Source organism: Protopterus annectens, chromosome 10.part0 (genome assembly GCF_019279795.1).
Source record: "Protopterus annectens isolate FY-2018-M chromosome 10.part0, PAN1.0, whole genome shotgun sequence".
Lineage (NCBI taxonomy): Eukaryota > Metazoa > Chordata > Ceratodontiformes > Protopteridae > Protopterus > Protopterus annectens.
The window spans coordinates 1,209,690,053-1,209,713,841 of NC_056744.1; positions in this window are offsets into that span (position 1 = coordinate 1,209,690,053).

Sequence of the window (23,789 nt, forward strand, 5' to 3'; positions counted from 1 at the left end):
TTCACATACACTATATCTCTTGTGAACCACAAAAAACTTGTGTGTGTGTGTGTGTGTGTGTGTGTGTGTGTGTGTGTGTGTGTGTGTACATGTGTGTGCATGTGTGCACATGCATGTGTCTGCACGTGTGTGTGTGTGTGTGTGTGTGTGTGTGTGTGTGTGTGTGTGTGTGTGTATGCGTGTGTTGCAGTCTGCATTTTCTTAGTGTGTTGTCTACAAGCCTTTGTAGGTACAGCAGCCAAGAGCAAAGGCTGAAGTGAATTTTACTCAAGAAATGTTCACATACACTAAAATCTAACTAACATATCAATGCTACCTATTAGATTACATTTCATGTCTCCTGTTGACCATCAGAAATTACCTAAATGCTTTATATTATATTGCTATCCATTCCAAAACTATCCTTCTAGATGATGTTAACTACCAAACCATCAAATAGAAAATGTATGCCAATAATGACATATATATCCAAAACTTCCTAAATTTTGTTAATACCCTCCCTCTGGAAGAAATTGCAAGCCCTTTCTCTAAAGGCCCCAATAACCTCAATAATGTATTTATGAATGGGTATATTTCAGAAGACTGAAAAAACAAAAGACAATCCCAAAATCAAAAAATTCAAAATACTGAATGATTGAATTTGCCCCTTCTCCACTGTTCTGCAATCTTGGAGTTGATATGTATAAATATATATATAAATATCTATATCTATATATATATATATATATATATATATATATATATATATATATATATATATATATATATAGAGAGAGAGAGAGAGAGTTAACAGAGGGTATGGGGGCACAACCCCCCCCCCACATGAGGGGTGCAGGGGGGTTGCCCTCTGCATTAAAAATATGTTTAGAATTTTGAATTTTCAGTCTTTTGGGATTCAGTCTTCAGAAGTAGACCCATATGACCATATTTCATTCTTTCAGCCCATCATAGTTAAATCTGGCAAGAAATCTGTTATCTTCTCTTTTAAATCCAGTGGCACCCCTACTGCAAATGCCACTGTATTTAGGGAAGATGATCCTATGATCAAAGCAGACACTTACACCTAAGATTTCTATTTACACCTAAATAGTTGCATTGAAAAATCCACCCTGTCTGCTAAAATGTATAGTGATATTTAAGAACAAACAGTTATGGTACAATACTCATATTAAGAAATTGTTTAACAAAATGAAGAAAATAAAAAGTCAGTAGAATAAAGCTTCATCTCACACCAAAAAAAAAACACATACATTAAGCTAATAAAAATCTTAAATGCTTCACTAAGAAGTGCAAGGCAGAGTATGAACCCAGAGTAGCCATTTCCTCCAAAAGTGACCACAAATCCTTCTTTAGTTCATTCAAAAAGCCAAGAAGTAGCATCCACATGTGCTCAGAGATTGTCCACAGTGATGCTACCCACTCAGATTCTGAAGAAAACAGTCTATATTCTACCAGTTCCACCTTTACCACACCTACCCACTCAGGTATACCCATCCCAAAATCCCCTCCTTAATATTATCATAAAACAAGTTCTAGTAGCCATACCCATAAGTTAAACATCACTTCTGTGAGCTCTGATAAAGCACTGAGTTGTCTGCTTATTAGCTCTAAATATAGCTTGGCAGGGCCTCTACTTATCATTTTTAATCTCAGCTTCTCTGCAGAGTATGTAGCTGATATTTGGAGAACTGTGCCTGGGATTCTTCTACCAAAGGGTAGCACGACCACTGATCTTTGTAATTTATAGATCACTTAGGCTAACCAGTCTTACACATAAGGCTATGGAGTGAATCATATCCAAGCTCATTAATACAGGCGTATGAAACCTCCTGGCCCTTAAATCAAACCAAGTTAGTTTTGTCTATATAACCTTCTTGACTTCTTCGAAAAGGCCACTAAAGTAGTAGACAATAGTCACTCCATTGATAATGGCTATGTTGACCTTATCAAAATGTTCAATACAATCTTCATGAAGATATTCCAGATCAGTTACTAAATTTAATGTAAACTCCTATATTTTCTGTTGATTAGCTAACTGATACAATCCATATAGCAAAAAACTGCTTAGCCTTCCTCTGAATGTAGAAAACTTATCAGCAGTGTCCACAGGACCCAGTATTAGGACCTTTCCTTTTTGTCCTCTTTCTCTCTGATCTCTCTAATGCTCAAGACTTATAGTTATCAAAGATTGGTGATGATCACAGACTGAACACAACTGTCATCTCACCTTCCAATGCTCAAATATTTCATCAAAGGCTTGACTATGCCAGCTTTTGCTGCACTGACAATAGTTTTGAATGAAATATTAAGAGTTACAGTATGGTTTGATATAATAAACAAAATGGTCCCACTTCCTATTACATAAACAACAAATCCCTCAAATCTGATACAGTAAACAAAGAACTGACACCTATTTTGATGAGTTAAAATTACTTGACCATCATGTCCACAGAATAGCTGAGAGATCCGTCTCTCTGACCCAACTAATTTCCAAAGGAATCTCCTCTAGAAATAATGCCTGAATATAATTCTCCTTTTTGGGTTGTACCTTTCTAGTCATACTGTTCAGACTGATAGGTGTCATAGAACTTTAACTAAATAAGATTACTGGTCTCGAGTCTCTTAGCTACCCAGCTGGAATGGCAGCCTCTCCTTGTACTCAGTCGCATACTGACCCTTTTGTAGTGACTTCTTCTTGCCTTTTGAGCCAATGAAAGGTTTTGCCCTATTAAACTTCCTCCACTTCCAAAGAGCAAATGTTTTTTCAAGCACTCATATCAAAGTTGTTGAGCTAAATAAGACTCATTGTCAGAATACATACCTAACCCTATGCATTGCAACTATAAAAAGAGCCATTTATGGCTCATAACGCTAACAAAAAAGTTCAAGTAACTTGGGGTTTTGTTCATGAAAGAAGCTAAAGTTAATTGGGGAAACTAACAACTAGATGGGTGCAATGCTGGCAGTTCTCCATGTACTGCATTAAAATGTGGAGGTGCAGTAAGAATTGAGTCATAAAATGAAGCTTGATGGTCAGCATATGTCTTCATTCTCACCTATGGCCATGAGCTTTATTTAGTAACTAGGAGTATAAGATCACAGACATAAATGGCAGAAATGAGGTTCATTCACAGTGTAGCTGGGGTCATTCACTATGACACACTGTGGAGTTCAGATCCAGGAAGCTCTTAGAGTATAGCCAGTAAGCTTCTGTAATGATCATAGTCAGTTCAGGTAGTTTGGTTATCTTGTAATAATGCCCCACTAGGCATACCCATGCAAGGTATATGAGGCACAGCTCAGTAGCAGGATGTCCTATGATGGACACACAACACATTGGATACATATCTCTCAGCACTTGCAAACACCTGGGAATTCCATAGTATGAACTGCAGACAGTAGATGGGGTTAAATAAGTCTGGTTTATCATGCTCAATGTGTCACCACCACAGACTTTACTAGAACATGTAGCTGAAATGGATGCATACATGTACATATGAAATTTAGCATGGACACTTTTATAGCTATGAATTTCCAAATATGCAAAATGCTCTGCTGCTTTAACATATTTAGAGTTATGGGTTGCAAAAGGTGAAGATGAAACTGTGTCCCCAGACTTAATTTCTAATAAGGCATCAACACAATCTATCTACTTAACATAAAGGTTGGCAGGCTGTAGTGACTGGTCTGCATGTACATGTTTTGAAAAATAGTGCAGTTATGGAGATATATCATAACATACTGAGAGACTTGTTGAATAATTAAGTGTTTAGTCTAAACTGTGCATGTTTAAAAAAAGGTGCAAATTCACTGAAAGAATACTGCTAAAAGATTGAGAGGTGTACCTATGGTGGAGCAAAGGGGGCAGATGCTCCATGTGCAAGATGGTGGGGTGTGATTTGGACATGCTGATCGATCAGTGCTGTAATACAGACATTTATTACCATGCAGTGTAGGAATTTCTGAATGTTGATAAAGAAATAAATTTCAATACTTAATTTCTTTTTTTGTGGTGCAGCAGAATTTGTAGCAAGCCACAGTTTTTAAAAGTAGATTTTGTTTTTTAATTTGCTCCTGAACTTGGAATTGAACAGTACCAGATCAGTAAAAATTCTAGATGAGCCAGCTATATCTCTGCAAAAATTTTAGAAGAATGGCACAGCCACATAGCCAGGATTTAGCTTTTGAAACTCCATGTAGGCTCAGCATGATGCCTACATACAGTTTACAAGTGTGCATAGTGGTGAGTGGTGAGCGGCGAGTGGCAACACACCACAACGCAATGTGTATTCATGCTATGTACCATGTCTAAGCAAGGTTTTGTGGTTGGCAGCAGTGTTGCTGGCCAGGAAACCATGTAAGTGAACACAGAGAGCTATTCTGTTTAAAGCATAGCACCTACTGTCTGCGGTTTTACATGGAATGCCACAGTGTTCACCAGGGCTTCACGATAGCTCTAAATCTGTTAGTTCAACACATCTGCACAAAGGGCAACACAATGCATGGACAATTAAACAAAAATAGGGACACATTTGACACAGATGTCGCATAGAAATGTGAATGTGATAGAATGAAACTCAAGCATACATCTTAACCTCTTAGAGCAATAAATCTGAACAAAGCCAGAAATAACAGGAGGACAAAAGGCTAAAAATAGGGACATATTTTAATATTGCTCTTATAAATGTAGAAAGTTGGTAGAATAATAGGTTTTACAGTAGCATACATTTTCTGAAGAACATGAAGTTTGAAACTCAAATGTCTGTCATTATTTGCTAACTTCAACTCCCAATGACATGCCAATGATTTGCCAGAAAACCAAAATTGTATGAGGAAAAGATAAAAAATATGAGACAAAAATTGGGCATTCTGCAAAAATCAGGACTTTTGAGAGGTACAAACTGAAATGTATGTAATACTGAACCACATCAGTCCTGGGTCATCCGTCATATGATAGAAAGCCACAAATTTGATAAAGAACACATCTGGATATCCTAGGAATTTCTGGACAGTTGAGAGGTATGAATTGAAGTATATGGTCCAAATACAGTACATGACAGTATCTACAGTGCAGAGTATTGTAACATCCCATTCCTGGCATTATGTACTGAAGCTGTGCAAATGATCTGTAATGGTACATGAACCGCTGTGTAAAATGAACACTCAGGGGAAGTGCATGTATTGAATAGGAACACACAGATGAATTGCAGAAATGAACACAGGAAAAGAGGACAGGTGAAACAACCTAATCTACAGCAGATGAGGGCATGTCAATGGAAGATGGTAGTAGCAGCAACACCAATCACATATTTATTTGGTACTGTATGGACTACACAGTTAAAATGTGCTTTATGTGACTATCACACAAGGTGACATAACAATGGGGAGGATGTCTATGTGAGATAAACATCCTTACATTAATAATGCAGAGGATCTCTATCAGGGATATGACATACAACAGGGGTAGGGTGTATATTATTAAGCTGTGCAAGCTGATTTGTCTGAATATGAGTGTAATCTCAGCAGAGGTCTCCAGCAAGTGGGGCACAGATAAAGCCTAATGGAAAACATTAAAAGAACCAACCACAACCATGGGCAGTACATGTTGATGTACACCCTTCTTTGGGAACATAGCCCATGTGGAGGGTGTGCTGAAGTATGTATTCAACTGTAGCAGGAATGTGTATGTCCTGAGTCACACCATAGGTGATCTGTGATGTTGATACAGCCCAGTGAATCAGTGTAATAGGTCTGGATGAAGGTAAGACAGTGCATACTACCTATTTTGAGCTGACCTAGGGTTATGACACAATCCTCCACACAGTTATCATTGAGAAACCCTCCCAGCTAGGGATTAATCCCTGTGTCACTAGATGGGTAACAAATTGGCTCACTGATAGAACACATACTATGAAAGTTGGTGAATCAACCTGTACCAGTAGAGCTGTCACCACTGGCAAGCCCCAGGGATCTCTGCTTGGCCTTTCACTGTTTGGACTCTATTTCTTGAAAGTTCAGGCTAAAGTATATGGCCTTTGACTTACCCGGTTTGTTGATTCTTGCATATCAGCTGCAATCACTGAGTCCACCAATGATGATAACACAGTGCAGGAGGAGGAGGTAACACAGACAAATGATTGGTGACAAAGGCACATAATCTACAGATAAATGCAGAAGTGTATCTTTTTTATGTTGTTCATCTGAAAAGTAGAATTCCATGTTAATCACAGCATTGACAACAGTCCTGCTATGCTGAAACCCAGTGATGCAAACACTGGGAACACATGTATATAGAAATCTGAGCTTCGACCTCCAAGTGTCCACACTGGTATCAAAAACATATCTTGTGCACATCATAAGACATGCCATCATATTCAGATCTTAGGATTGTATGACAGTACTGTACTCAAACCTCATCAGAACACTAATAGAGTATAATGATCTCTTTTGCAGGTACCTCACCAGACACATGCAGCAGCTGGAGAGACCACAGGGCTTTCTCATCAAGAAAACACAGGGCCTACAAACCATACCATGATGTATGTGGCTAGATTAAAAGCCATGTCACTGTAATCTGCCTCGTATAGGATGAAATGACATCTGAGTGGCACCAGGTCAGTCTCTGACCCTTCCCTGGTGGGTGTTCTTCATATCCAAAAATCTGATATACTGACATTAGCAGTGTCTGTTGAGGAGAATATTCTAATAACAGTGTCCTACATGCTAGTGTAAAATGCTCTCTGTAATGTCAAGCAAGAGCACGTACACACACACACACACACACACACACACACACACACACACACACACACACACACTCTTTTGACTGCAGTGAGAATAGAACCCCTGCCTATCTAAGTACACAGACTATAGAAGCAAGAGCACGTACACACACACACACATACACACACACACACACACACACACACACACACACACACACACACACACACACACACACACACTCTTTTGACTGCAGTGAGAATAGAACCCCTGCCTATCTAAGTACACAGACTATAGAAGACAGTAAATGCAAGTGCAATGGTTCAAGTCTGACTTGGAGTGTTTTTGACACCACTTTACTGCTGATGACATCAGCAGTGTATGTTGAGGACAATAGGGTAATACGTGTCCCACATTGCTCTTTGTAATTTCAAGCAAGAGGTGCACTCTCTCTCTCACACACACACACACACACACACACACACACACACACACACACACACACAGTTGACTGGATTGAGTATAGAACCCCCTAGCTATCTAAGTACACAGACTACAGAACGCAGTACTTTACACAAGCGTCACAGCACAATTCAGTCTTTTACAAGAGTCCAGGTCAACTTATACTAGATGACATCAGCAGGCCATGTGGGAGACAAGATGTTGGGAGACCTGTATGAAATGGACGTTTAGGCATATACAAGTATCAAAATGCTATCAATTCAGAGCATTGGAGCAGTAAGTGAAGAATACATTCTTCTGCTCTTCTGTCTAGACACACACACACACACACACACACACACACACACACACACACACACACACACACACACACACACACACACATGTACTCAGTTGACTGTAGTAATAATAGAACCCCTACATATCTAAATACACAGACTACAGAACACAGTATTCTATGCAAGCACCATGGCACAAGTCTGACTTTTGCAAGAGTGCAAGTCAACTTATAGTAGATGACATCAGCAGGCCATGTGGGAGACAAGATGTTGAGAGGCGTGGATAGGTTCATAGCTTCATAGGAGGCTACTAGCATAATGTCCCTAGGGTGTTTACAAGCCTAGCTGTGTAAAAACACAAGTACCCTTATTGAGCGTAGTTAGATGATTATTGTTTGCACAGCAATTTTGGGAGCAGCACCAACTTGTGCTGTCCATAAGGGACACAGGTGACTCCCCAGAGGTGATTTTACTATTACCTAACCAGTTGTCAAGGTTGTGCTTGAACAGCATCATTGAGGAGCACTGCTTTATATGCAGTGGGAGCCTATTGTTGGGAGGGTGGCCTAATGGTTAAGGTGTTTACCTTACAAACACAAGGTACAGGGTTTGAGTCTCACAAGGGATAAATGGATAGGCTTAAAATGGCTCACAAGGGCAGTTAGCCTAGTACTAATCTATGAATCTATATTACAGAGGAGTGTCAATTGTTGGGGGATATATATGTCTTCCCAGCATGCTCTGTTTATGTAACAGCCTAGGTGTGAGAACCCTGGAGCAAGTTATTCTTGTCTCATTTGATTTGCAGATGTCCAGCATTTCCAGTAGAGCAAGGTTTAAGACTGCTCTGTAGGCAAGGCATAGGTCAACTTTCAGCAGCCTGCATGATACTGAGTACAGTGACAGGCCTACCAGTTGTTCCATATATGTCATGTTTGGAAACCCTGGATTCTCCCAGTCACAAACCTCTGTGTTTTCTCCAATTGCTGCAGGTGTCTGATGTGCTAAAGACAGAAGGAAGCATTGTACTCAATTAGTGGTCTGATAAGGGTAGAGTACAACAGAGCTATGACCTCCCTTATCTTGGATGTGATGTTCATATCTATGAGGTGCACAACACAGAATGTGTGCCTCATCACTATGGACACATAGTGATGAAAGTGTAGATTAGTATGTATTCCCAAGTCTCACAATACTGTGTTTGAGCTTAGAGGTATGCTATTTATATCATAATTATCAGAGGTACTTCATTGCCAAAGGGGAAAATGAGGCATTGTTTGCTTTAGGGTTCAGTCCATGATTTTGGCACCAGTCATTTGTTTGTGTCAGATGCTTCTGTAATACATTACCATCACTGGACTCTATATGAGTGTGTCCATTTAACAATCATCTGCAAACTTGGTAAAGCACAGGCCATGTACCATTGTCTGGGCTTCAGAGAAATAGTTTCCAAACAGTTGAGAGCTTAGCAAACATCCTTGTGGTATTACACTGGTAAGTGGGCTAGTGGTGGAGGTGCAGTTCCCAACTTTGACAGTGTGAGTTCTGTCAGTGAGCCAGCTGGTTATCCATCTAGTAATGTATGGCTTTATTCTCAGATGGGAGATTTTCACTATAAGACATGAATAGAGAATATTGTCAAAGGCCTTGAATAACTCAGCACAGGCTGTACGTCCTGTTATTCCCAAATCCAGGTCTTTGGGGTCAGTATCAAAGAGGTCCACTATGTTTAATAAGCAAACTCTACCTTTGACAAAGACAAAATGGGTCCGATCAAGTGTGTTAAAGGTCACCTATGTCCCCTGTGGATAACTTCTCTGCTGATTACTTCCCTATCCTTGGAGATAAGGCTTTTTAGGCTTATGGATCAATAGTTATATTTCTACATATTAACAGATTAATCTGCATTACATGTCACACAACATTTAATATTACTTTCTATAGTGTATGTGATTTATATGTGGAAGAAGTACTGAGACACCAGGGTTGCAGTGCTTGGGGAGGCAACACATGGCTGTATTGTAAATATGTAACATATTGTTAGATAGGGCCTTCAGTTTGTTATCTTTCCACATGTAATTTAATCTCAACAGACAGGAAATGAATAGTAAACAGCATTAATACATATTAATATTTACTTTTCCATAGCATGGAGAGAAGCGGGTTTGCTCAATGGTTGGCAAAGTGTAAGTCCTTGCAAGATGCACATTTCCAGTACTGTTCACATTTTCATGTAGCTAAGTAGTGTGCAAATGTGAGCCACATTGCTAAAGTCTGAGAGTTAATACTGACTCTATGAAACACACCTATTGTTAAAAATAAAATAAGAATAAAATAAAAAAATAGTTTTAAAAATAAAATAAAATAAAAATAAAGAAGATAAAAAAGAGAGATAAGGGTTGGGTGAGAGAAAAAAGAGATAATGTTAGTACCATCATATGTGACATACAACTCTATTAAGTTTTACTTTTAAGTATACATCCTAACAGACACACACTATACTAGAGATTGCGGCAAGTAATCCATGAAATGTGCATATATTGCACATATGAGTATTCCAATTATACAGGTTACAATTTACAGCAGGACATGTGTGCCACTGGTGTAGAGGTTTTAATTTAATGTAAATATTATTAAAGAAATAACAGTATTGTAGGGTTGTGGATTGTGGTATTTTAACCCACGACCTCTGACTAAAGTCTAATATTGGACTCTTACAATCGGTTTGTGCTACAGACTAATGCATGCATACTTGCCTTTGCACTTGGGATATGCATGCTCAATTTGATACAAGTCAATAAAATACCAAAAAAGCTATTTTAACTTTTACTGTTACAATAACAGTTATTCTCTGCTGCATACACACCACTTACTTCTGTCCATCTCTCCAATCAGGTTTCATAAGCCCGTACATTGAACTCCAATCTCTGGCAACTGGAGAAAAAACAGAAAAAAACAGAAGAGCATTATGCATACCAGTCTTGCTTATATTAAGCTTTCTATGTCTTATAAGTACTCTGTTTAGTTGATACTTACACAGCTGTGGGATGTCCACAGTCCTAAATTCCTCCAACCAAAGGTGGACAGCATCTCTCTTCCTCCTCTGCAGGTCATTAAAATGATGCCTATATTGCTCTCCAGTGCACAGGATACCAGTGGCATTGGATTCAGCCTGGGCTAAACTATTCCAAGCCTCAGACTTGTACTGTGAGCCAGAATAGGCCCCCTGTAGAAGCCTGCAGCTGTGGTGCTTGACTGGGAGTCCAGCAAATATTCTGGACTCCTGGACAACCTACCTCTGTGCCCTAAACCTGGCACCTTTCCCACTAATGCCATCCATGTCTACCAGCAGACCTAGAGCAATGGAGACTGATGCTTTCTCACTAATTCCACTTATTGCATTTACTGAAGTGTGTACACCCAAGCAACATGTTTGTGTGATGGTAAGTGGAGAGCAGCAGTGCCAAGCAGTGAAGAATAAAATAATTCAATTGGAAGGTTAATCGGATAATACAGTTACAGTGTCTCATTCCTCATACATATAATTAATATCAGCTCCACTGTCCAAAGTGTTATAAGTGAGAGTGAATACAATGAGAAGTGGAACATTAAAAGTGTATGGAGTATCCTGTATTAGGACCCAGGCCCATGTTTATGGCAGTCCTACAATTACACCTGTTGCCACAAGAAATTTGAGATAACACGTCTGCATGTTTCAGTTCATTGCTATCAACTGCAATGTCACAACAGGTAATAAACTGGCTGCACACTCTGTACTAGAACCCGGGACCATCAATCAGTACTCCAGCCCTACACATACACCTGTTGCCACAGGACTAGTTACAAGACATTCCATAATTTAATAATCATTCTTAAGGTCTGTCCGTTAACCACCTCACAATGCCTTTTAGAGGGTTTGTGCAGTGCCAAACAGAATTAATTGACCGTATTTGGTTTCTATTTTTGGCTGTCTGGGTCCTGTCTTCCTCCTTGAGCGGTCTACGTGTCCAGTTTGCATGTTGCAATGCTTCATGCAAACAAGAGAAGCAGAGGTAAACCCAACATTGATTTCCTCCATTCCTGTGATTGTTCTAAGTGCTGCATAGTGCAAAAACTGCCCCCCCCCAAATATAAAAAATAAAAAAATTAAAGACAAAACAGAAAAACAATGGAAAAGTAGCTGACATGAGGAAAAGCAATTTATGACATACAAAATACAAAATGTGAGTACACATGAGGTATTTCTATAAAGGCCTGGAGTTGACCTCTCAGTCCACTGAACCTAAAGAACACAGTAAGGGGGCTTTATCCCTGTTTGTCACACAAACAGCGTTGCAGCAAGGAACTGAAATCATTCTGCATACAGCCAACTGCAGCATCATCTACAGTAAGACAACACCATACAACTGTTATTTGTCCATTTATTATTTTTGGATGTAGTGCATTGACAGCCAGTTATGAGTATTGCTTGCAAATATACAGTTCTGTGTTACCTATCTGTGTTTATTTGTCATTCTTCTCTTATCTGACCAGTAATCTGAGACATGCAGTCTGTAAGCCATTCTATATAATTGGCCTTAAAATGTGTGAGGATATTAAATGGTAATAATATCATATTCAGTTGCCAACAAATGAAAGGGGGGTTAGATGTTAATGAACAGAACCTGTGAATTGTGTGCTGCTTACATACATTTCTAACCATGACAAAAGTACAACTAACACTTTGTAAGTCTAACCTGACACATCCACTGGATGTAGGGCAGTCTGCATTGCTGCTGTTTTTATCTTCCCCCAACCAGTAATCATTCGCAGTTGTAATCCATTAAACATGAACACTGAGAGAGTGCCTTTACTATGTTTACATCTACTCCACAGAGCCAAGGATTTGGGATTCAGCAGTTCTAATGAGTTCACACCTCAATTGCATCTTCATCATGCTGACAGTCCTGAATCTACACTAGAAAAGGCACCCATGTAGTTAGGAAAACTGAAGGTGAGGAGATTAGTTTATGTGGTGAACAGAGAAGAGAGGCTATTGCTTTGGGATGTATCTGCACAGAGGATTGCTGATTTTGAGAAAATATGCCTGCATTTTGTCAGCTACATAGTGCATATGCTGACATGTAATTATGAATAACCTGTTTAATAGTTTTATATATATTTTGATTACCAAAGGCTTTTATACTTCTAACTGTATGCATTAGTTAGACATGTACTGATGGCATGGGCAAGTTAGTCAGGGCATTTCACAGGTATATATGATTGGCAATACATTCAGATGGAATATTCTGTATTAAATATGTAGACATGTTTCAGGGACAGGTCATTTGATAGCACTTTTAGAATTTCAAAATGCTTCTTAGCCAAATGAGTCACTTGCCTGTTCTTTTGGGGATGGGGAGCAAAGCTGCATTTCTGTTATGGAAAAAGCAATGATATGTTGGTATTGTTACTGTCCTTTTTTGCATCCAGCCTGCACATATAAGTTAAATATGTCTTTGCTGTCACATGTTAAGGTCATTTCTGTACAAATCTCCCACCTTTTACTTGCTTACACTACCAAGTAAAAACATGCAAGGATATTCCACTCATTCATATCATTGCACAATACACTCCAGGTTCAAGACTTACCTTGTAAATGTAGTAATTGCCACAGTTTTAGTTTAGGGCTGACTCTGTCTGATGCAAGCAGTACACAGCCAATACATGGGGAGGTAAAGGTTGTGAGAGTTGCCTGGCATCAATGTCACTATATGTATGTGCACAGAAGGAAAGTTTTAGGCCACTAGGTGGTGAGTGAGTGTGCTATGCATGATCTCTTAGCCAATGCAAGGACATATTGAGCATGCCTATGTCTGTCGACGCCCACAGCAGCTGGTGGTTCCCCTTCTGACTCCTCATCTGCCTGTGGCAGTACTGACCTTGGCATTGGTGGTGTAAGGTGTACTCCTTCCCCTTGCTGATCCTGCTGAAGCTGTTTTCTCAGGATGATGTTGTGTAGCATGGCACATACTGTGAATGTTTCTGTGGACTCTACAGCAGTCCTCCCCCAGATGTATCTAGGCATTGGAAACATGACTTCAGCAGCCCAAGAACATGTTCTATGATATGTCTGTTTTAAGCATGTGTCTCATTATGGTGTTCTTCAGTGGCTGTGTGTGCATTTTAAGTTTTTCTGTCTATTCCCTTTTCATGTCTGCTTGGATCTATCCTGTAATGCTCTCTCCTCCTGCCTGTGATTCCTGGGGCAATGTTACAGTTGCTATACACTGCCATGTACAGACACAGACAACCCTCTCTCCCTCCCACAAAAACACATGCAGATATGCGATGCCTATAACGCCAGGGAGGAGGCTGAGCTCTCATAGAAGATAGAGAGACAGAGACAGGAGGAGAAGGTAACCACACACACACATAGACCCAATCTCCAATAAAACACCAACAACAAAATCATACACATAAACACACAAAGACATACTCGGGCTCTGATCAAAAATCTACCAAAACAGCAGAGGCCCAAAAAGCAGACACTCCAAACAACACCTCACCTCAGAAACACCCACCACATAGACCACAGTCACACAGTCAGAGTGTCAAGCAGTCACAGCCCTTACACAAACACTACAGACACACTAGCCACAGACTCCATAGTCAGACACACCGCTCACCAGAGTGAGAAAGGAGAGAAAGGAGAAGGTCACAGGCTGGTGCTAGAATGCTAGAACTACCACATAACGATGCACTCAGGTCAACAGCAGGCAGGTACAAGTAATGACTCAATCATTGTCCGCTGGTGGTAAACGACCTGAGCGTGCCCTCCCTGACCATATGAAAAGAGACAGGATGGAGCTCTCTCATCATGTATGTAGCCCACTGACCTGTTGAGACTTTGACAGTATCCTACTCACTCAAGAATGATGCCACAATACAGAGATCAGTTTTAATAATTGGCTTAAACTCTGTGTCTTCTAACTCATTCAAAGGGGATCCAATGTCCTGTCTGTCTGGATGACATGCTGACAAGCCACGCTCAAGGAGGAAATGGCACTTGTCTTGCTGAGAATTTCGATTTTCCGGATTTTCTTGCCACTTGCCACCCCCCTTTAGGTGCCTTTTTAGGGCTAAAAATAACTAAACCTACCACCAGAACAAAAACAAAGAAAAAAAAGGGTAATGCTGCCAACAATGCCAGAAGTCTCAACCTCAAGATGCACTTTCAGCCCTTCTCAGTATGGAGAACACATCGATGTCTGTGCCAGACAAACGATGTTCAAGGCTCCTGAGAGCACCCCACCGGACAAAACTATCGCACCCATCAAGAGGAGAGAGAACATATGCACTCTCACATAGGTGCAACATGGCATCATTTAACGCATCACACCAGAAGTATACCCCTCACTACAGAGATCTTGACTTGCCTCAATCTAACTGAGGTCCTCATCCCGCCCCTCCCGAAATGACAAGACCACAGTAAAAAACACTGGGAAAGCCGACTTCTTTACCCGACTAAAGACTTACTAACTCTAGGTCAGGCCCCTGAGCCGGGCGTGGTTAACAGCCACGGGACAAACTAATCACTTACCCCATCCTTCTACTCATACCTGCACTCACATGGAATCAGGCAACACCAAGCAATCCCAAGAGAGGAGAGACTCACGCTCATATCCTTTTAGTCTGGTGGACTACAGCCATAAAACCACAACAACTTCCCCAATAAAGTGAAAAGCTATCTCACTAGAGGTCCTCGAAGCAAAGGTAAGACACCGCTGATCACTATAGTGTGGCTAAGAGTCTCCTCATAAAGCCATCCAAAGCTAACTAGAGAAAAAAGGAAGCTAAGCTTACAAAGACAACAATATTAGCACTTTAGCTGGCTCAGAAACAAAGAGGAAACTCCCAGATATGCTCAGAATTAGTCTAAAATCATGTGAAGATTACTGATCCTACAGATATTGCCAACATACTGGCTGACAGGTTCAGTGCAAACACTACCACCCTCCCTAAAAAGAATCCTAAAAAGGAGAGCACGATTACAGCCCCCAGCCATCTCCAACGCCAGGTAAGTAAACTGCTCTCCACAAAGAACTAAGCATCCCAAAAACTCATTAAAGTGACCAAATGGCTGAACCATAAAAGGAATTAAACCCACAACAGAAACAGCTGTTTCATTCCCCAGATATGCCGATTACCGCATCAACTCCGGGGTACAGCAACTGTGGTGGAAGACATTAAAAAGCGATACTGGCCCACCACATCTGGAAATTACCATTCCCCACCCTTGACAAGCCCCTTCTGCAAAGCCAAAGCCTTATCATAATGGATCTCATAAATAAAGACATAGGACTCAACAGACTTGGATACAAGGCAGTTTGGCTTGTCTCCATGGCATCATGCCTTTAAAAATTGGCTACAGCTCTTAAAACCATCACCAAGGCCATTGATTCAGGGAAAGGCAGTCCATACAATCTACCTAGACCTCGGCTGTAAGTCTTTCAGGATACAATACCCCACTCAGGTATCATCATTGAAAACTCAATCCTAAATGTAAACCCATACATTACAAGATGGGTTGCAAACTGGCTGGAGTGCGACACCACCCAAAGGGTTTGTTGTTGGCCATGTCAGACTCTTAAATAAAGACATAGCAGTTTGCAGATGTTTGGTTTGTGGGCTCCACTCTTGTTTGGCATCTACTTGTTCGGAAGTACAAGCAAACTTTTTGGGGTTAGAGGGTTGACAAAGTTCTCAGAGATGACTGCACTAGACCCATGAGTTGCTTGGCGATGGCTACACAACTATCCTTCAGGAAGGGTCTCGCCAGAAAAATGTAACTGGTGCCAGAGCCAAGGCCATTACAAATGCCAAGAAATGTATAGTCATACCTCTTCAGAAAAAAATAAGGTTACCCCTAGCTACCCCTGTCAGGCAACTCTGTGTCACAGAAGAGCATTAGGGAACTTGTAGGGCCCAGGTTGCCAGTAGCCTTCATCTTTCTACTACACAGGAGTAAAGAAGTTAGGAAGACCTTCTACATTGCCCACCTTATCATGAAGGGAATCACATTCAGATCAAACATCCGACCTTCATCCCTATATACACATCTCATCAGACCAATGATCTAATTTCATAATGCCCCCAAATGAATGTATCTGACCCGACACTGCAGCAGCTGGAGAGAGGTTAAAGTTCCCACCACAAGGATACAAGGCCCCAAAATCTGTCTTATGCTTACCCACTGAAAGAAACCCAGGTTGACAGTTGTTGACGCTTACTCACTCATATTGCTATGCCTGACATACAAGGCCATGTCAAACCCAGATTTGATGAATATATGAACATCCCAATCATCTCTAGCCCTCAGTCTCCACAAGCAAGGGCACATCGTTCCCACCATCACTATTAATAGGATGTGCTGGAGGATAGATTCATCGACCAGAGACTTCTATGCTGTGGAACAAAAATCCCAGTTCCCAAAAAAATAAGCACTGCTGGTCTTGTTCAAGAGGAATCTGGACTAATGGATGGAGATCGCAGATACACCCCAGGGGTTAACTCAGAGGTCACTGCTACCAAGAGCACAAGCTAAATAATGGGCATAGTTTCTCCAACTAAGGTGGCGTAGTTAAAACTACAAATCCCTAGAGCCAATGCCTCTGGCCCTTAAGCCTAGTATGAACCTATGAAACTATGAACCCTGCTGGGATGATATATCCATCACCCATCTCAGTGCATAACTGTGTGAACTCAAAATCCCAGTTTATGGGAGGCAGAGCACTCTCTTTGTCTGGTAGAAGAGAGGTAAACATACCAATGTCATGGTAACTGCACCCAGGGTCGCTGCCAGTGTCACACTGATGATTCCTTGGCATTACACATAAATTTGTGGTTAATAGAGTGGTAGGGTGGCATAAGCCACAAAAGAGCCTAGGCCTGTTTATAAATGCCCTTGGGCAGATAGCCTAGTATGAACCTATGAACCTATGAACCTATTTCTGATGGGTTTCATCAGCCATAGTTTCAGTGCATAACCTGCATCACCCAGAAACTGACCCTGTGGGATAGCCCTCCTAGCAAACATCTGGTAGAGTTGGGAGGTGTGCCAGATATTTGAGTCATGGTAACTGCTTGGGTTGCCAGCACACACGTTCTGGATGATTCCCTTGGCATTACACACGACTTTGTGGTTAATAGAGTGGTAGCCCTTTCTGTTTATGTAGAGCCTACCCTGTTCCCCGGGTGGTGCCTTAATTTCTATATGTGTGCAATCTATGGCACCCAGTACTTCAGGGTAGTATGCTACACGGTAGAACTCCTGCATATTTCTGGCCCTCTCCTCAGGTGTACAGGGAAAATAGATGTGGTCACTGGCATGTTGGAGCATAGCATTCAGGAACTGATGGGGAATCCAGGATGCTGATGCCTGTGACACTCCTAGAATATCCCGTTAGTCTCCGAAAGGTACCTGCAGCTAAAATTCTAAGTGCTACACATACCATTGTCTCCACTGGGATGGGTTCCCCTTGGTTGAGCAAATTAACTGTTCCATTCATACTGCAAGTGCAATGGCCCACAAAACAGCAAGTCAAAATCCACAAAATAGTCAGCACTCAAGTGGTGGTTCAGAAAATTAAGAAATATTTTATTTAAATAGCCCAGTTCAAAATCAACAAACCAGTTTCAGCACTATGGCCTTCATTGTAAAGGCCATAGTGTCAAATTTGTTTATTTTGAACTGGGCTGTTTAAATAAAGTATTTCTTAATTTTCTGAACCACCACTTGAGTACTGGCCATTTTTTGGAGTTTTCCCTTGGTTGACTCTGGCTCTGAGTTGAGGATCAAAAGTTGCAAAGTTCATGTAGTGTGTCCCTATCCACCCTGGAGCAGTCTACAATTTCCACATCGTGTAGGTTGTGAAAAGTTAAACTAGGCCTAAAATCTCTTCTTCTTGGCCTAAGTCTATTGTCAGCAGCAGTAGCAGCATAGGTTTCAGCCTGTTGCACATACAAATTAAATAAAGCAACAGCAGCCTCTAACATTCTTTCCATGTAGACTCCTTCCCATAGCTGTATTCCAATAGGTTTTGGAATTCACAGGGAAAACCAGCACTGAGTCTACATGATTGTTTTATAGCTTGTTGAATAGCTCCACCATGTTGGATTGGTTGATTAGCATGCAGTTCAGCTGCTTATGCTGTAATTAGCATGTCACAGTGTTTACCTTGATTGTGCTGTGGTGCGCGCCTCTACACAGTGCGTACTGAATTTGATACTGTGTGCTGCCATGTAGGGTTTATTGAATTTGGCTACAGAACATTTTTATATAACGTCTTCACTGTCTTTTTCAATAAAAGTGACACATCTGGTGCATTTTAGGTGCTGGAATGTCATCCTGAAATTTTACAGATTCTCACGGATTTGCATTGTACATTCCAGTCAAGACAAGAAATTTTAAACTCCAATGTCCATACACACTTTTTGAATTCTACAGTAAGACTTTCACTGGTTATCTGCTCAGGCCACCTGATTTATTTTTCTGTAGCAAAAACCTCTTTATCTTTCTGTCATTGTAAGGCTTTACATTCCAAGCTTCATAGAAAATTCACAAAATACAGCTGAGACCAGCCCAGGGCAGTAGGAGAACCCTATAATATCCATTTATTAAAAAAAATGAATCAGTGAGAACTGTAGAATTTAAACAAACATTGAGCACTGCAGAAGTTTAATAAAATTATCAGTGTGTTATTAAAAAATAATTATATTTATAGGTAAAAATATAGATAGAAATATAGACACAGATAGGTATAGATTAATATTTATAAAACAATAATATGCATGATAAAAATCTAGAATAGCAGGCAAGCTGTGGGACCACAATAACAAGTCTCTTGCAGATTTGTTAAAGAATGAATAGCTTCCCACTTCTGCTCATCTGTTACTAATTGAAAAGCTTTCCCATGCCAAAGGTTAAGGAATTGCTACTCTTATGTTCTTGAATGTATCAGTAAGAATTCTTACTCATTTCCAAATTAACTTAAACATGTTCACTGGATTTACCCTGAATGTTCTTTGGCACACCCATCACTGTATCAGATAACAAAGACTGGTAGTTCAAAATAAACTCAGGGGGGAAATTCAGTAAAGCCTACATGGAGTGATGTTCCATGTAGGCATGACACGGTGCTAACATGGAATCCAGCAGCCGTGCAATCCAGGAAGCAGAGCAGAGGGGTTTGTACGAACGTGCGGACACGGAAGTGTCCATGCCATGCAAATCACCTCACAAGCAAGTGAATTGAATGCAAATGAGTGTGTTTTGCAATCCAGAAAGCAGAGAGATATCTGTGCAGGACCTGTGTTGGTGTTAGAAGTGTACATGGAAAATTTCCATGTACAGAAATGTAAAAATTGAACAGGGGCTGGAAAAGGCCAATTAAAAGGTCAGAATTGTCATAGTAGGCACAGATATGTGCAAAACTATGCCATGTGAGTCCAAAAACAAATGTAAGATAATGTAAAATAATATATTTTATAAGAGTCATATTACATTTGCACAGTGTGGAGCAGTGTGCAAACATGCCACTATGCAAAAAAAAATATATATATATATATATATATATATATATATATATATATATATATATATATATTAAAATGTTTAAAAACTAAAAATAAGACATATGTGAGAAAAATGCATTATAGGGCCCTGCATGCAGTATGCACAATGGTAGACTTCAGTGGTTGCTGAGGAGGCAGGCCCTGGAATAGTGAAGTATCCAGTTTATGTGCAAGGATCTGTATGCAAATGAGCTGGGGTTACTGAATAGAAAAAATGGGCCACTGTGTCCGCAAATAATACCCGTGTAGCTTTAGAGCCCTGTTTGTGTCCACAAAACAGCTAGCTAACATGAAAATGGGGTTTGTCGCTGTATGTTTAAGCAGATTGGAGCTTACCTGCGCCCGTTTGCATGGCTCATCACTCAGCTAAGCAGAGGGGGTGTATCTAAAGCTGCTAAGCATTGCTTAGCTGTGGGCACATGTTTTAGCTGGTTTAAGCTATGCTGAGCATGCCCATGCATAGGGGTGTGTCCAAACTGCTGTGAACTGCTTATACCAGCTCCACTGTTTTGCATGCCTCACCACAGTGCTTAGCAAGAAAAGCATTTAAAAACAAAAGGAAATAGCCTGGGAAGGCCAACCGTGTATAAATTACTGATAACCCTGTTCCACTGACACTGGGGCCATTCAAACACCCAATGATAAACTTGGCAGGTGGAATGCAATAGTTAGCTAATCATACAGGCTGCATCTGCAGCACACCACTATAAGGTATGCAAACACCCTACAATCTGATTTTTCCCCCATACTCTGCACCATCAGAGTACAGACTTGGGAATTTTAACTGACAGAATGCTAGGGGCTGCTGCTGCTCTGCTACACCTTTATATGCTACAGGCTGAGGGCAGTGCTGCTGCTGCTGCTGACAATAGGCCTAGTCTGAGAAGGAGAAGAGTGTTCAGCCCCAGGGTAACCTTCCAGGAGCTACATGAGCTGGAGATTGTAGAGTGCTACAGGGTGGACAGAGACATACTACAAGAACTCACTGAGCTTTGCCATCCTCAACTCAGACCCAGAGCGAACAGAGGGGAACCAATCCCAGTGGAAACACAGGTATTTGTAACCCTTAGAATACTAGCTAAAGGTACTTTTCAAAGACCAACCTGGAGCATGATGGGGTCTCACAGGCATCTGCATCCAGGGTACTCCATCATTTCCATGCTGCCATACAAACACATGCCAGTGAACACATTTATTTACCCCGCACCTGTGAGGAGAGGGCTAGCAGTACGCATCTCTTCCAGCATGCAGTACAGTACACTGAGGTACTGGATACCATAGACTGCACTCATGTCCACATCAAAGTACCGCATGGTGAGGAGAGTAGAGTCTACATCAACCATCATTCCATCAACTGCTAAATTGTGTACAATGCCCAAGGCATTATCATGAGTGTGTGTGCTGGTAGCCCTGGAAGTTATCACAACTCCCATATCTGGCACGCATCACAGCTGCACCAGATGTTTGCCAGGGGGGACATCCCATACATCCATCTACTGGGGGATGCTGGCTATGCACTAAAACTGTGGATGATGACACCCATCAGAAATGCACACACACCTACCAAAGAATGCCATAATGAGGCATGCGTGCAAACTATTAATATCATAGAGCATGTGTTTGGGCTGCTCAAGTCACGGTTCCACTGCCTTGATATATCTGGTGGAGCCCTGCAGTATTCTCCAGCCACATGTGCACAGATGTTCACAGTATGTGCCATGCTACACAATATGATCCTGTGAAAATAGCTGTGGCAGGATCATCACAGGGAAGGGACACTCAGCCCCCCACCAGTGCCAAGGTCCCCACAGCCACACCAACAGGGCAACTTGAAGGAGGAACCCCCTGAACCTGTCCCTGTAGGCAGACATGGGCATGACCAGTATACCCTGGCCTTGGCAAAGAGGCAACGTATAACACAAACACTGACAACCTAGGGTCCTAGGGACTGACACCTCACTCCGACATATACATAGTAAAAAGGATGCCAGCCACACCACACAACCTGTACCTTATCATGTAATGGCTCTGTACTGCTTGCATCAGGCAGAGTCAGCCCTGAAGGACTGTTATCTCAACTGCTCCATTCACAAGGTAAGTCACTCTTCTTCATAACAAATGTATGGGGTACTAGACTATGGTAGCATATGTATGGACCTGCTGCATGTATGCAAGGGAATAGAGTGGGCTACTGGGCTACCTTCAGAGAACTAATAGATTTGTGGGTCAACAGGAACTGCCTGTCCAATACTGGCTGCCCCATAATATGCAGTAGGCCACAAGGCAGCAAAACCCACTGCAGTATGCGAGGCAAATGCCAAACAGCAGGGTCATAGGACAGACACATGACTGTCAATGTTAGAGTCCTCCACCCCAACACAACCGTGTTCCCATACAACTGTAGTAACAGTAGGTTTGCAAGATTATAACAGCAGACCACACAATCCCAGGGCTGTCCCAAACAACCAGGTGACATGTTCTATTTTGTCAATATGCAGGGGTCAAAGTGTATGTCTGTCTGATGTTGACAGTGTAAGGAATTAAACTTCACTGTCTGATGGATGATGTGGATCAGTGAGCTAAGTACATTAGCATGGTCAGTAGTGTTCATGGTTTGAAGCTGGTTGCAACTGCACTTTTCAATGTAAGTTACTCCTATGGTAGGAGTCCCACACACTGTCAATATGTCACTATTTGTCACTGCAAGAAAGCTGGACAAAGCCAGACACAATGGCGGGAAAGGGGGCCACAGCTATTAACTTTACACATGCTCTGAGTAACCTAGAAGGTGGCTAGTATAAAAGCAGGTTGTAACAAGTCAGCGTAGCAGCAGGACATAAAAGCCATCATGTAACTGCATCAGTACTTACAACAAGTCAGTGGGTACCATGTAGTAGTATATTACCAAACATACACAACTGTCCGAGGAGCAGAGCAGACATATGGGGTGAAATGCTGGACAGCCTGCTAAACATGTACAGTCAGAGGTGTGAAGTCTGTAACCCTGTGTGTGGTGTTATATCATGTACCTCAGTTACAGCAAACTTACAACTACTTACAGCAGGAAATATGGACAAAGCCATGAACAGGAGTGGGACAAATGCCCACATATAAGCAGAAGGATTAACTAGTGGCCTGACAAATGTAAAAAGTGCAGACAGTAACAGGTAAAGCAGTAGCATGAGTTCCCTGTTGTGTATGGTATCAGTACCTCAAATGTCTCTCATCAGTCTATAATGATGTGCCAGTGATGTACCAGAAAATCCCAATGCTATGTAAAATGTACCAGACATATGATGCAAAACCCTGTACAGTCTATTACATCTGAACACACAATAGTTATGACTCAGATATCATGTGCAGCTCACTGCCAGGAAATCCCTTGGACATAATATCAGGGAGGTGCTGGACTGTTGAATCAGGTGCAGCAGCTAATTGGCTATAATACGAAAAATCCCAGACTGGAGTACAGGTAGGTCTGGCCTGGAGTCAACTTGGAAGTACTAACTGTCACACTGGGCATGCTCCTACACTTAGCTAATTTCAACCCATGTCTGATGTTTTTTCTGCCTAAAGAACTGAGATGTGCGTATACTCTCTGTGCATACAGACAGCTATGTATATGTATCTGTATCCCTATCCCCCTCAGACATGATTACCCTTATCTATAAGTATGTGACACACATATGTATATATATATATATATATATA